Source organism: Muntiacus reevesi, chromosome 5 (assembly GCF_963930625.1).
Source record: "Muntiacus reevesi chromosome 5, mMunRee1.1, whole genome shotgun sequence".
Lineage (NCBI taxonomy): Eukaryota > Metazoa > Chordata > Mammalia > Artiodactyla > Cervidae > Muntiacus > Muntiacus reevesi.
In genome coordinates this window covers 52,432,826-52,449,489 of record NC_089253.1, presented here as the reverse complement: position 1 = coordinate 52,449,489, position 16,664 = coordinate 52,432,826, and the positions used below count along the sequence as shown (strand labels likewise).

Sequence of the window (16,664 nt, the reverse complement as noted above, 5' to 3'; positions counted from 1 at the left end):
ACTCGCCGCACTGGGCCGGGCCGGAGGGGGAGGGGTGTGAAGTCGGCGCCCCCGCGCAGGCCCCACCTACTCGGGGACGGCCCCGCGGGCTTGGGGCGGGGATGGGGGTGGGGGCAGAGACGCCGTGGAGCGCTTGCCCCGCGCGGCCCGCGTCGGGGTGGGGGGAGGCTGCCTGCTCTCTGGCGGACGGGGGTTCTCCCTGCCGGGCGGGAGGGGCCGCGCTACTGCGGGCCCCGCCTCCGTCCTCCGGGGTCTCAGCAGGGCCCCGCCTCCCGGATCGGGCCGGGCGTGGGCGGGACGCGTTCTTTTCCCCTCCGGCCAGAGGAAGAGTTCGGGGCTGGGCCCTGGCGCGCACCGCGGCCTCTGCCCCTCCTGAGGGTTTCTGAGCGGGGTGACACGCCGCTCCTCCCGTCCTGAGTTCGCTCCCGGCCCCCGTCTAGAAATGCCCTTCCTCGGGGAAGCGTCCCTGCTGAGGGAGGTGCGGGTCAACTTGCACGGCCCAAATCCCAAGTGCTCGTCCTTCCCGCTACCCGGCTCTTATCACGTGGCCGAACACGTCTCGGGTGTGTTTGTAATCTTCTTTTTACCCCCCGAATAACTTTAATAATAAACGGGTTAGGGTCGGGCAATCGTTGGACTTCCTTCTGAGACTGTCAACAAGTTTGCCGTTCCCCAGCGCCCGTTGGAATCGCCCTCTGTCGTCCTCCTGGCTATTGTATGGAATGTGCCATTTATGGAGGGGTGTGGCTTAATCCAATCTGTTGCGGCCTTAAGAAGGAGCGCTGTTGCTAATAAATGTTATTTTTAACATAATGTCCTTGAGGCTTTCAATGTAAGGATTGACTGCTTGGCGTGGCGTTTTCTGGATAAATCGGTTTCGTCTTTAGGTATTTTAAGTGTCTTCCCCCTTCTCCATTCCAAGTTTTGTGAGAAACGGAAGTATTTTGACCTAGAGCTGTAAAGGGAGGTTTGGAACCCCGGAAAGGGTTTCTAAATGTTGCACACCGTTCTGTCTCCAGACTAGACTGTCCACTCCCAATTGAAGGTGGTCTGGGGCTACATACTCCTGCGCTCTGGGTGGGCGTGAGGAGAGTGCTCACTAACTACCTGACAGCCTTTCTGCTTAATTTCAACCCGCATCTCTGATACCTTACCATCGCCACCCGGAGGAGTTCTGCCTGCATTTTGGCACGGAGTCTGAATCGATAGTTCAAATTATAGTATGCATACTTTTTTGCATAATAATTGACCGTTGTATCGGGTCAATTTTCGTAGAGTATTTAGGATCAGAACAAACAGGACAATTATCATAATAAAGATTTGTTTCACCTGGATTGGATCTTCTGTCTTCTGGCAGTAAATTACTGCGTGATGAAAATGTAACCGCAGGTCACTAGGTTTTGATGACTTTTCATTGTTGTAACTTTACTCCTCTGCCTGAGTTTGTGCCCCCAGATTTATATGTTGGGGCAGGAACATCTTTTATCTCTTGAAAACTTGGATTTTTTTAATATCACCAGGGGGAATAAATACATTAAGCACGTTCTAATGCGTTTTTTTGTAGGCATTGGGATTTGTGCACAACTTTTTTCTTAGTATGTTAAAAGTAATTTTTTTAAGTGTTTATTTGCCCCTAGTTGAAGAATGAAGTTAAATACATTGTAGACTTTGAGTCTCTTTCAAATTATTAATTTCAAGCAACTTGGTTTCTGATTATATATTTAGTGATGAAGTCTCTTTGTAACTGTTTTTTAAGTCTTTTACATACTCTTGATCAATAATAAAGCAGAAATAATTAAACTTGAGTTTGGTGGTTTGTTAAATTTGCAATAAAAAAAGTTCTGTCTTAGGGAAGTGCTTTTATTTCAAGGTGTAATTGAATCTGTGTACTTGAAGAAATGTAACCAAAAATTACAGATGTTGACCCAGTATCAGAATCATCAACCTCGTTTAAAAACAAACAAAAAACAAAAAAAAGCACGTGTTGGATAAGTGTCTATGCAGCTTCTTTTGGGGTATGTTTCTGTCCTTAGGCCTGTATATAATTTTGAGGGTTTTCTGGTTTACGTTTTTGCTATGCCTATATTAATGTTAACCTAAGCATTTTAAAGAAGATTTAGAAATGTACTAATGGCTGCTTGACACCAGTTTCCAAATGAGTGGAATTGATCAGCTATGGCAGGGTTTTCCATAGATGTGTGCGCAACACATATCTAAGTAGTTTTGTTCAGGCTATATTGCTCTCTCTTCACCTTTTATAGTATAGGACTCACATATAAATGAGAGCTCAAATATTTTAGGCCTTGGGTTCAAATTTATATCATAAAATTACAGTCTTAGAGCCAGAAAGAAATTTAGGCACATTCATCTTGCAAGTGACTTTATGTGGGGACCTGGACAAATGAAGTGCCTTGCGTAACCCGCTAATACATGCCAATATTGGGCCTGGAACCTGGATTTCTTAATTTCCAGCCCTGCTTACCCTCATCCTCCCCCTTCCCACATAAATGCTCTACCTTCTACCAGATAAGTATTGATGTTACTTGACTGTATGACACTTTCAACTTTTGTTTTTATGACTCTTATCCTTTGGGGTAGAGACTAAAAATGCTACTACTTGTAAAAGATGAAAAAGAAAGCTCAGAGATTTACTGACTTGCCCAGACTAGGAAGTGGGTTTTTTGAAATTCAGCTTGGTGTATTCTCCAGAGATCCTCTCTTATTGAAAATACTCCCAAGTCACTCAGATTAATCTATTTCTTCTCTCTCCATCTTGTAAGTACTTGATATCCTGCCTCTTTTTGTTTAGTACTTGAGATTGCAAAGAACCTTTAACATTGAAAGTTCAGGCTCTTACAGATTGATAAAAATACTTTTGGTCTTGTTTATAGTTTTGTTGAGAATTAACAGCTTTCCCAAGATTTTAAATTGCTTTATTTTCAAAGAGAATTTTGTTTGGAATGTGTCTGGATTTCTTTTTTTTTTTTTTTAAAGACACTCACTCTTACCGGGAAATTAGTTTCAAAACGGCCTGTTAAAGGGAAAACAGGAAAAAAGGGCCTGTTAAACTTAGAAACCTGAAAATTTTAGATAGTTTGGATTTTGATACCAAGTATACGCAGTGCTAAGTCAACTGTGACTGTAGCCGGCCAAGCTCCTCTGGCCAAGGGATTCTCCAGGCAAGAATACAGGAGTGGGCAGCCATTCCCTTCTCCAGGGGATCTTCCCTACCCAGGGATCAAACCCGCATCTCTAACGTCTCCTCCTGCATTGTTGAGCCGGTTCTTTACCACTAGCGTCACCTGGAAAGCCCACAAGTAGACACTAAGGGTCATATACTAATAAATGTGGTTTTAGATGAGCCTGGTTCCTTGTATCTCATCTTATTCTTTATGTCCAGTGAGGGGGTGTGTGTGTGTGCATGTGAAAGAAGTGTGATTTTTATTAACCTTGAATCTACATTGTTACTTACATGTCACTTTCCTCTAAAAAGACAAACTCTTCCTAGATTTTACCTTCCAAAATACCTTACATAACTTGCAAAGCCTGAATAATGGAGGAGTTAATTTTGTAACAACACTTAAATACTCAACATTTGCCAACATGTATATATGTAATGTGAAAACTATAACAAGACAACGTTGAGAATTCCCTGGCGGTCTAGTGCTTAGGACTTTTGGTACTTTAACTGCGATGGCCCAGGTTTGATCCCTGTTTGGGGAACTTAAGATCCTCCTGCAAGCTGTCTATGTGACACAGCCAAAAAAAAAAGTGTTTTAAGTTTGATTTTAGAGAAATTACATTTCTCTAAATGTAAAGAAACTTAAATGTAAATAAACATTTGCTAAGTATAAATACAGAATCAGGTACTCCACTCGAGGATTTCACTTTATCTTGTGTCATCCTTATCACCCTGTAATAGAACATTTTTAAAAATTCCAAATAATAGATGACAAAATAAGTTTCAATAGTATGTTACTCAGTGTCACAAAGCTATCAAACAGAGCCAGTATTTGAACTGAGATTTTCTGAGTACAATGCTGGCATTCATTCTGTGGTACCACTCTTTCCTTCCTAGTGTTTGGCATGAAGATGGGCAAATGCTCTTTATTTAGTCATCTCTAATGGTGAGTGCATTCTGTATGCACCAGTAGTTAAGATTTATATAGAAAATAGTTGAGGGGAAATATATGGCCAAAATGTTTTAAATAGCGATCTATGTTTTTTTCCAACTCAATCTTTAACTTTCAGAGATAAGTTTTAATTAAAAGCATTTTTTAAAAGAACAACTAGAAAGAAATTCAGCTTAGTCCAGTACCATCTGTTTGAAGTGGTAACTTTGAAGTCAAGGAGCTAAGGTGTAGAAATAATAGTAAAGGTGGATTTAGGCTGCATGAATCTTACTTATTTAAGTCTCTTCCAGATTTGTATTTATTGTATTTGATTACACACCGAATATATTACAAAAAGGTCCACAATCCTTAGTTTGAAACCTTTGGGGGACTATATGTGTTTGAGAGTTCAGTATTTTCAAAAATTTTAAGCAGGTAACAAGATTTTTTAAAAAAGAAGTAACAGGGTTCCTATACTGTATATATAATGTACCATCACCAGTCGGGGGTAGTGCCTCTATAATGAAACACATTAATCTCTGGTAAAACCTAGGAATTTTCACACTAAAATTCTAAAAATCCTCTCATTTGCCCCTCATATGTTTACCACCATATAGATTATGAAAAAACTTGGTTTTCAGAACTTTTTGAATTTCCAAATCATAGATGAGAGAATGGACGTTTTAACAGTGCAGTCCCTTTCTCAACCTTTTAATTTTAGAAAAAGTAAAATCACTCAAAACTCAATAGAGCTATTACTGAGAAACACTTTGTGCCAGTTCTGCAGGGTGCTTTACGCATTTTTCAAAATCTTGAAACAACTCTTTAAGCAAAGTATGTATATTATCCCTATTTTGTATGTGAGATAGCTGAAACTTAGGTAATTACATAATTGGCCCAGTTGACCTAACCACTAAGAGGAAGCAGGAATTCAAATAGAAACTGTGGCCAATCCAAAGCCAGTGTGACCTTTTCTGTGAGTCACTGCCTCGGGGTATTACTCACAACATGGTAGTAGCACACTTTGCCATCTTTGGGGGGGTTTATGGTTTACAGCAGGACTTTGGTGGACAAGACCAGCTTTAAAGTGAGCTGCGGAGGGGTGTGAATGGAGGAAAGGAGAGTTTCGGGGGAAGAGAATAAGCAAAGAGGTTCATTGAAGGGTTAGGACACTTGAATGTAGAGGAAAACGCACTGAAGTAGTATGAGGCTTTTGTGGGAAGAAAATAGCATTGCTTTAAGTGAACACCGTTCGTAAGTGGATTCCAAAACCACCTAAAGGACACCACAGGAAATTAATGGGCTCATTTTACGTATACACATAGATGCAAGAATGCCAAACATAGCTGAATCTAGTATGTATTAAAAATATCAAGTACAATATGTCCCAGAAACAAAATGTAGACTCTTTCACTGATTTCATCATATTATTAAACAACCAAAGGAGAAAGACCATTTGAAAAGGTTCAGCACCAATTGTAAAACTCATTAATTAGTATGCTGCAATTAGTAGGAAATTAAGATTAATAAATTGGAGTTGATTTAACTTGACAAAAGTTAGAAATTAAGTGGTTGAGTTTTAGTGATTGAAATCATTTAGCAATACAACTCATTAGTAAGGAGAAGTAATTTGGAATAAAGAAAGGGAGATTGGTTTTATTTATGTTTTTGGTCTGTTTTCCCCAGAGAGATAAAAAACAAGGCCACCATTCTGTGTAACTCTGGGATACCAACCCAGTTAACATTCACGTTACAGTCCATGTGAATGGAGCCTCTCTGGAGTTGAGAGTTAATGATACACAGTTACATAGAGTTTGCAAACTTGACTCACTTGAACTTAATGAAGTTGTTGAATATCCTGTGAAGTATTACTTCTGTTTGCCTTTTTAAATTCTTAGCTGCAAAGAGAAATAAACATATCACTCTGGATTATGAAGAAGTGGCTTCTTGGATTGTTGAGTCTAGAAATAAGAGACTGCAGTGTTGTAGACAGTAAGAGAAAACATTTGATCTAGCACATGACAACTTGATCAAACTGGGGCATCCCTTTGTTTTGTCTCAAAAAATGTATTACTGTCTAAGTTCTAGGAAGTGGAACTGATTGTTACAGAATTGTATTGCCATATTTTAAAGTAACTAGTATCTAAATAGTCAAGAGGTGTTTGAAAAACTTTAGGTTGCCAGAGTGTTTCAACTGGCTCTATTTTCAGGTGTTTCTTATTTTCTTTTGAACTGTGCACCTGTACAGTTACCTGCAAAGCAAGATGATCTTCAGGAAGATTTCATCTCTCAAGATAAAATGACCCAGAAAGTGAATTTCTTAAGAAACTAAAAAAATAAAAAAAGAAAGAAACTAAAACTTAGCTCCACTGAGAAGTAAAAATCCAACCAGCTATTCATTGGGCTGGGACAACAGACTATCTTCCACAGAAGCTACAACTAGAAAGATTTATAATAATTTATAACGATGAATAAATGCAAACAATTTATAATAATATTTTGACTACTGCTTTCCCACTGAGTTCTCTAAAATCAGACTGTCAAACTCTGCTGTTTGATATTGCATCATTTAGAGTGAAACATCACACTTTTGTCAGGAAAAGCTGTCCTTTTGATGCAGAGAACTGTCCGTGATTTACAATTTTAGAGCCTCAAATAAGGGCTTCCTGGGCACAAAATTCACATCTACCTTAACTTCTTTGCCAAGAAATAGGACCCAAGGTCCACTTCACAGTCTAAACCTGATGAAGACCCCTTTTCACACTGTCCGACTGTGCTTTGAGCCCATCAAGACACTGATTCATTTAAATTTCACCTAAATTGTACCCCAAATCCTTTTCAGTTTTCCTGTTTGGTTAGATGCTCCACACTTCTGGTGTTCTATCATCTTTATTGTAATGAGTCAGTAAATCTGACTTTCTTAGGCTACATATTTGTCCCTGATAGTTGTGTGAAGACAACTGGAAGAGTCCAGTGAAGTTTCCAAGACTTTGCTGCAGACAGGACTCTACTTGGTAATGTGCTCATCTGAGACCCCTTTAGTCTCACCTGCTTGAGGTTTACTCTTCCTAATTGCATAGTTTTTGCACTGAATTATGTTGGGAAATGTTTTCCTATATGGAGGAACTGAATATATTTTGGGAGTAAGGAATGCCATATAACAGTTTATATTTATTCACCTGGACTGAAATACTAGCAAGTTGATAAAAGGTTTAGGAGGGAATTATAATAACTATATAATATATATTTGGCTCATCATTCAGAATGCCTTTATTCTCGTGCAGAAGTTAGAAATTTACTTTTCCCATTTGAAGAACTGAGAACTCTTTCTGTAACATTCTTGATTTTTTTATTTTTTTTTAATTTTTATTTAAAAATTTTTGCTTTCTTGTATCTTGTGACTGGTTTTGAATTCTATTTAATTGTAAAAAGCAGAAAGATATAAGATACAGTTAAAGCAACATTTCTTAGCCAAAAGGAACATGAAGTTCAAAGATAAGCAATTGTGAGAAATTATCCTGAATTGAATTTACGTATCTCAGCTTCTATGAACTAATTTTCTCACATCCTGAGAAAATTTGGCACATGAATAATCCTGAGAGTTAGAAAAATAGAGGCACATGTCCTAAGTTTTAAGGGGAGAGTAGATAGTGATTGTTGATAAGCAGAAACTTTCATATTTAGCCTTGAAGGAAAGAGTGGAAACTGTCACATCAATTTTAAGGGCTGCCCTGTGAAAGAAAGTTTAGATTTAGACCATGGTAATACCAGGAGCTAGACAAGACAATTAGTGAGTGGACCCTAGAGGCAGATCTCACCACACTGGAAACTTCCATTATGGAGTTTTCTTAGAATTAGTAGCCTTGGAAGATCATGAAAGGTCCTTCGTCAAGCCCTTACAGTAATTCTGTTAATAGGATAACGTGTTTTGGGTAAGATTGGGTTAGCTCCCAGGTCCAGTAGTTCTAGTACCTGGTGGTATATCACTCTTCCCCCTGACCCCCACAGGCCACTAACCTTGGATAGGCTTTATGAGTGCTTAAGCTTAAAAAAGTGATGTTCTTGAAAAGACCAATTAAAGTAGGAAGAAATGTTAACTTTTGTTGCCGCGGATTATAACTGTTTCTTGTAAAAGTGAAACTACTTTGGAAATCGGTATATTCTAAAGCAGTGGCTCTCAAAACATTTTTGATGAGGTTCCTGTAAGAAATAGGTTTGACATTGCAATTTTGTTACATGTAAGAATACAAACATAGAAACAAGCTTCAGGCACTTGCCAGTTATTTAGGTACAATTTTCTCTGATATTTTCTATTTGCTGCTTTTTCTTTTAAAGATCTAGTTACAGGGAATTCCCTGGTGGTCCAGTAGTCTCACCCCCTGGTGGGGGGAACTAAGATCCCCCACCTGTGTGGCAAAAAAAATAAAATGCTAGTTACACATCAGTAAGGGCTTCCATTTGGAACAAGGGACTGGTTCCAAATAGGAAAAGGAGTACGTCAAGGCTGTATATTGTCACCCTGCTTATGTAACTTGCATGCAGAATACATCATGCGAAGTGCCGGACTGGATGAAGCACAAGCTGGAATCAAGATTGTTGGGAGAAATAGCAATAATCTCAGATATGCAGATGACACCACCCTGATGGCAGAAAGTGAAGAGGAACTAAAGAGCCTCTTGATGAAAGTGAAAGAGAAGAATGAAAAAGTTGGCTTAAAGCTCAACATTCAGAAAGCTAAGATCATGGCATCTGGTCCCGTCAGTTCATGGCAAATAGATGGGGAAACAATGGAAACAGTGACAGACTTTATTTTCGTGGGCTCCAAAATCACTGCAGATGGTGACTGCAGCCATGAAATTAAGACATTTGTTCCTTGGGAGAAAAGCTATGACAAGCCTAGATAGCATATTAAAAAGCAGAGTCATTACTTTGCCAACAAAGGTCTGTCTAGTGAAAGCTATGGTTTTTCTGGTAGTCATGTGTGGATGTGAGAGTTGGACCATAAAGAAAGCTGAGCACCAAAGAATTGATGCTTTTGAATTGTGGTGTTGGAGAAGACTCTTGAGAGTCCCTTGGACTGCAAGGAGATCCAACTAGTCAATCTTAAAGGAAATCAGTCCTGAATGTTCATTGGAAGGACTGATGCTGAAGCTCCAATACTTTGGCCACCTGATGTGAAGAACTGACTCATTGGAAAAGACCCTGATGCTGGGAGAGACTGAAGGCAGAAGAAGGGGACAACAGGATGAGTTGCTTGGATGGCATCACTGACTCAATGAACGTAAGTTTGAGCAAGCTCCAGGTGTTGGTGATGGACAGGGAGGCCTGGCATGCTGCATTGCATGCGGTTGCAAAGAGACACAACTGAGCGGCTTCCCAGGGGGCTCAGTGGGTAAAGAACCTGCGTACAATGCAGGAGACACAGGAGTTGTGGGTTTGATCCTTGGGTCAGGGAAATCCCTTGGGGGAGGGCATGGCGACCCACTCTAGTATTCTTGTCTGGAGACTCCCATGGACACAGGAGTCTGGTAGGCTACAGTCAACAGAGTCGCAAAGAGTTGGACCCGACTGAAGTGATTGAGCACACTCGCTGGCGTACATCAGTAAATTGACTTCAGGACCCAATAATGGGTTGTGACTGACAGACTAAAAAGCATTGTACTAGATATTTACCACTTACATGATTAGTGAAAAAAGCTATGTTAGCTGTTTTGGGTTTCTCAAAACTCAGATTTCAAGTGCATTTTAAGTGCCTAATGAGAAACTAAATTCTAGAAAATTAGGTATTTCTTCTTCCCTGCATTGACCAGAGCAGTGTGATTTCTTCAGGGTTACAAATGGAAGGATAGTCCGCTTGAATGAGCTAAACAATATAAGTTGTTTATAAGTTCTTTCTGGTTTTCCTTGAGAAAATAATTTTGTGCTCTTTAAGTAGTATAAAGCTTAAGGTGTCAACAATTAAATGTGTGTTTCTATTTTAAAGTTCTGCTTCCTTACCTGGAATTTGATGTGAAAGTTTGTTATAGATTAGCATCAAATTTTGTGGTTTTAATTGTTTTCTCATCTGTAAGGTTAAGAGGGTTAGTTGAGATCATCTCAAAGGTGTGGTAATTTTCATCTCTGAAATACTGTTCATTCCCTGATAGCTCAGCTGGTAAAAAAAAAATCCACCTGCAATGTGGGAGACCTGGGTTTGACCCCTGGGTTTGGAAGATTCCCTGAAGAAGGGAACCTTCAGTATTCCCTTCTTCAGTATTCTGGCCTGAAGAATTCAATGGGGTCGCAAAGAGTTGGGCACGACTGAGTGACTTTCACTTCACTTGATCTTTAGAATGTTATTCAAATATTATTGACTTGGTCTTAGATGGTTGCTGCTATAAGAAAGTAAAGATGTTTGGGGGGGTAGACTCACCATTATTTAGTAGAAGGAAGTTGACGATCAAGAGAGAGGAAGAAAAAAATCCTATTGCTTGAGTTAGCCATATTTGGTGCCCAAAACGGATCTTTTCTTGTTCTTTGTCTAGCTTCCAACTTTACCTTTCATTTTTGCACTTTATACCAATGCAAAAGTGAGGACTTATCTCAAAGCCCTCTGGTGGTCATCCAGGAGTTGGTTCATGTGTAACCAAGTTACCTTTAGAATCTAAATATAGTGATTATATCAGCTTTTAAAATAAGAACAGGCGCATAATTGAAGTTTTTGTGTTCCTATAGTTTCTATTTTAAACATTTGTTTTCCTTACTGGATTACAGTTCTGCTTTCTAGTGTAAATTTTTAGACTTGTTTAAATGGAACTACATTTGATTTGAGTAATAGAAATTGATCGAACTTGAATGGTGGATTTAAAATACCTAGTATTGCTACTTTCTCTGGCCTAAATGGTAACTGGAAACTTTATCATAGAGTTGGAAATAATGCTAAAATAGGTATTTTGACATTGCATTTTAGTGAAATGAGCAACAAACTCTTGAACACGATCTTTCTAAATAATACTAGAACCAGACACAGTGTTTTTAAGAGGAGTGATTTAATCATGCTGTTCAGATAAATAGTTGAAGAGTGTTGTGTATTCAGGTGGGTTCAAGATTGCAGTGGTATTTTGGATGGAACAGGTTAGTACTTACAAGAAATAATGGCTACTATTTATTGGATAATTGTGTGCCTGGCACTCACAGCAACCTTGAGAGACAGGTGTTATTTCTGTCTTACAGGTGAGAAAACTGAAGTTCAAAGAGGGGAAGTAACTGGGAGTCACAGGATTTAAACCCAATTTTAAAAATCCATGTTTTTAACTTTTATGCTGTATTGAAAATTTTTAATTTAATTTGTTTTAATTGAAGAATCATTGCTTCACAGTGTCTGTATTGAAATTTTGTGTTGTCCTCCCAGTTTGAGTGTTTGATGTTCATTTTACACTGAAGGGTTGGTTTTGGCATTTGATAGTTGCTCCAGCAGTTAAGACTCCATGCTTTCAGTGGCATCATAACATGTTTGTAGTTTTCCTGTGTTGAAAACTAGGATAGAAAAAAATACATTGATACGAAATATGGGACTTCCTTGGTGGTCCAAGGACCTGGTGGTCTTCGTTGCCAAAGCAGGAGGCTAGATCAGGGAACTAAGAAAGATCCCACATGCCATGCAGCATGGCCAAACTAAGAAAAACGTATTAAATAATTTTTTGGCTGTGCCAGGTGACTTGCAAGATCTTAGTTCCTTGACTGAGTATTGAACCCTGGACCTCTGCAGTGAAAATACCAAGTCCTAAGCACTGAACTGCTAGGGAATTCCCCTTTCCAATCTCTTAAATCTAAAATAAAGTTTTTTAGTTTGGAGTAAGGACAGTGGGATTGAAAGTCTGATAGTTTAAAACCTCAAGTGGCACATACATCCTCCCTTCTGTTGCCCTTTCTCACCCTAATCCTTTGCGGAGGCCAAATCCATTCACTCATCAAACCTTCCTTGAATCCGATGTTCTAAGTGAAGGGGAGACAGCCTCTGTCCTCAAGAAGTTCACGTTTAATAGGGGAGACAGACATTAGTGGTTTATGTAGTATCAGTAAGGGATTAAAGGCGTTGAGAGGTGATGGTGTAGCTGATATGAATGAGACTGATACAAATAGCATTCTAAGCAAGGAAGCTGCAGGACCAAGTGGTTTAAAAAAAAAACTAGTGGAATTATGCCTCCTGGTATTGATTGTTAAGTGGCAAGAAATGAGATCCAAAAAGACTTTAAGGAGCTGCTGCTGCTAAGTCTTCAGTCTTCAGTCGTGTCCGACTCTGTGTGACCCCATAGACGGCAGCCCACCAGGCTCCCCCATCCCTGTTATTCTCTAGGCAAGAACACTGGAGTGGGTTGCCATTTCCTTCTCCGATGCATGAAAGTGAAAAGTGAAAGTGAAGTCACTTAGTCATGTCCGGCTCTTAGTGACCCAATGGACTGCAGCCTACCAGGCTCCTCCTATGGGATCTTCGAGGCAAGAGTACTAGAGTGGGTTGCCATTGCCTTCTCCAGACTTTAAGGAGATTGAATGATTAACTTCTACAATATTTTCTATAATTAAATTTCTAACAGAGCTCTTAAAATTTGGCCCTAAGAGCAAAAAGTTCAGAAAATATTTGAGTGCCTACCTGTTCTGTAGCAGCAGTGTGGACATAAGACATAATTGTTACCTTCAAAGAGCTCAAATTAGTGAAGAAAACAAATGGTACCGCAGTATGTGTTAAGATGTGTGGTGCCCAAAAGGATCATTGACTACTTGAATTTGAAAAAGTCATGTTTTTCATTAAACTTTGATAATTGTGTTTAATTTTATAGAGCAACTTTTTAGATCTATCTTGCAACTTAGGTCATCAGTTCCAACCGCTGAGGAACTGGGGCCCAGAGAGTAAGTGATTGACCTGAAGTTCTAGAACCAGAACCTGGAATTCCTCTTGGCAGATTCTGTATTTATCACTACATAATTCCTTTCTAAGGAGTGTTTCTAGGGATACACTAGAGAAGTGTAACTATCATTAGCAAACTGTTAGAAAGTTCTTTATATTGAACCCATACTTAATCTGACCACCAAATGTAACGTATTTTCCCTTTTGCAAGTTAAAAAAAATCCCAGTTTATTCAGTTGTTCTTCATATGAAGAAGGAAGGAGGAGAAGAAAATGTCTGCCCACTGCAGTATTCTTGCCTGGAGAATCCCCACGGACAGAGGAGCCTGGCAGGCTACAGTCCATGGGGTTCCAAAGAGACACAACTTAATGATTTAAGAACAACAATGATCCTTTTCCATTATGATTATTTGCCTTTATACAGTATCATAGGATATGTCTATCTATCCCTGGAAATTGTACTGCATTTTAGCTACAATTCCACCAGCATGGATAACCTAAAATTATTATACCTGAAATTTCAGAATCTGTACATAATTATTAGAAGTTGAAGTTTAAAACTCCCTCTCCTGGATCCTTTTCCCCCCTACTTCAGTGTCCCATTTTCCTTGATACTAAGTAATGCAGAAAATGGTCATCTTTGCATTGGGTTCATAATGTTTTTCATGGTATCTGTCATTAAAAATCACTATTTTGCTAGAACATGAATATTTACTAGCTCCCCCAATAGTTTTTTTTTTTTTTTTTAAGAAAAGTTTTTTTTAATTGTGGTAAAGTAGCATATTTACCATCTTAACTGGTTTTTTCCCGATTCTTTTATATAATTTTATTTATTTGCTTTTGGCTGTGCCACATCTTCATTACTGTGTGGGCTCTTCTCCAGTTGGAGCGAGCTGGAGCTACTCCCTAGTTGGGCTGCTCGGGCTTCTCACTGCAGTGGCTTCTCTGGTTGTAGATCACAGGCTCCAGGGCTCATGGGCTTCAGTAGTCGTGTTCATGGGCCCAATAAGTGTGGTGCACAGACTTAGTTGCTCTGCCACATGTAGGATTTTCTTGCATCAGGGATTGAACCTGGCCTCCTGCCTCCTGTATTTAAAGGTGAATTCTGTACCACTAAGCCACCAAGAAAGCCCCATCTTAACCATTTTAAACATACGGTTCAGTAGTTAAATACATTCACATTTTTGTGCATTCAGTCTCTAGAACTCTTGTAAAACTGAAATGATACATACTATTGACTTCTCCATCTTCCTGTACCCCAGTCCTGGCAACCACCATTCCACTTTTTGTCTCTCTGCATTTGACTAGGTAACTCATGTAAGTGGAATTAATAGTCATGTTTTTTAAATTAACTTTCCTAATGGAATGGTATCTTTAATCTATAAATTCAGTTTCTTAAAACATAGTTACAATATATTTTATAGTTTTGCATCTTGACTCATTGAGGCAATAAAGTCAGAAGATAATTCATTGTTGGTAGACTAAAGAAAAACAATGCAAAATTTCTTACGAGTCCTTTTTCTCTCTTTAATCAAGAGTGAGTGTGTCCATAGGGCTTCCCTGGTGGCTCAGTGGTTAAAAAAAAAAAAAAACCTGCCTGCCAACACAGGAGGCACAGGTTTGATCCCTGATCTGGGAAGATCCCACATACCACAGAGCAACTAAGCGTGGGGGGCCACAACTCCTGAGCCTGTAGCTCTCGAGCCCATGAGCCTTGACTACCAAAGCCCGAAGGTCCTAGAGCCTGTGCGCCATAACATGAAGCCCCCACTTACCACAGGTCAAGGAACACCTGTGCACAACAGAGACCCAGCACAGTTTGGAAGAGTGTGACTGTACCTTCTTGCACATCTAAGCCCCAAGCATGTGTTCAGAATTCACTCCTACTCTCTCATTTTTGCATATTATATAGACGTTGCACCTGTACTTGAATTCTGACTGCCCTGTTTTTGCTTTTAAATGGTGTCTTAATCTATTGTTGTGTTGTTATTTAGTCACTAAATTGTGTTCGACTCTCTGCGACCCCATAGACTGTAGCCCACTAGGCTCCTCTGTCCATGGAATTTACCAGGCAAGAATACTGGAGTGGGTTGCCATTTCCTTCTCCAGGGGATCTTCCCCACCCAGGGATCGAACCCCTGTCTCCTGCATTAGCACGTGAATTCTTTACCACTGAGCAACCTGGGAAGCGTCTTAATCTATCAAACCAGGAATAGTCCTCAGCTTAGGTTTAAGTGTAGTTGCTGGTATGTTTCTCTTAGTTCTTTAAATTCATTTGTTCAATTTCCCCTTAGTTACAGTGCATCTAAGGTTCTTCTAAATGCCAGGCTGTTTGGATACTAACATGGAAGCTCTTATATCTCTCTTAAGGGAGAAATTTTAAACTTCTAGGTTTAGAATATGAAGTAGAAAAATGTGAATTAAATTTGTTTGAGGTATTAAAGATGCTTTACCTAGGAAGAAATACTTTTAAAAGTACTTTTAAGTTCTTAAAGCTGAGCGCCGAAGAATTGATGCTTTTGAACTGTGGTGTTGGAGAAGACTCTTGAGAGTCCCTTGGACTGAAAGGAGATCCAACCAGTCCATCCTAAAGGAAATCAGTCCTGAATATTCATTGGAAGGACTGAGGGTGAAGCTGAAACTCCAATACTTTGGCCGCCTGATGCAAAGAGCTGACTCGTTGGAAAAGACCCTGATGCTGGGAAAGACTGAAGGCAGGAGGAGAAGGGGATGACAGAGGATGAGATGGTTGGATGGCATCACTGACTCAATGGATATGAGTTTGAGCAAACTCCGAGAGTTGGTGATAGACAGGGAAGGCTGGCTTGCTGTAGTCCATGGAGTCGCAAAGAGTCAGACAAGACTGAGCGACTAAACTGAAAGGACTTAAAAATCATTGAGCCAAGTAGATACATAAATTTGTTTCTCTAATAAATGCTCTTTAGGGAAGTTTCCTGGTGGTATAGTGGGTAGGATTCCATCCAGGCTGTCACTGCTATGGAAAGGGAACTGAGATCTGCAAGCTGTGAGGTGCGGCCCCTAGAATGCTCTTTAATAAAGAGCATCTTTATATATATATTTGGCTGTGCTGGATCTTAACTGCAGCATATGGAATCTAGTTCCCTGACCAGGAATGAACCTGAGTTCCCTGCATCGGGAGCACTGAGTCTTAACCACTGGACCACCATGTAAGTCCCAAAGAATAGCTTTTGAATGAATCAGTTTCTTCCATTCCCTTCTGTGTAAAGCTTAACAGTCTCCATAGTTTGTATATTATAATTAACTGTATTATATTTAAAAGCTAAGACACTTTGCCGTGAGAAAAAATTAGTAGTAACCTTATTTATCAGGAATATGTGTGAATAAAATAACATTTACAGTTTTGGTTTGTGTGCATATGATATCAGACTGTATATAAAGAATATATGGTACTATGGCTCATTTTGCCATTCTGTGTACTCCTGGGAGGTTGTTTTGTTGGAAAGGATAATATTGGAGCTATCCCTGAGAAGAGCATTATAAGAATTGTCATTTGAAATACTTTTGTTTTAAGCTACGCTTTCCTATAACACAATGTGACATTCTTTTGGCTGAGGTGAGGGCTTTTTGAAAAATAAATTTCAGAGAGCTAGTTCTAATTCTGTTTATGAAATAGAAATGTGTGTTCTA

General features: G+C 39.5%; 1 protein-coding gene across 1 annotated transcript in view; it reads left to right on the top strand.

The window, feature by feature from the left end:
* Nucleotides 1-16,664, top strand: part of NUCKS1 (nuclear casein kinase and cyclin dependent kinase substrate 1) — a 28,871-nt gene that overhangs the window by 376 nt on the left and 11,831 nt on the right. The gene's annotated exons all lie outside the window — the stretch shown is intronic.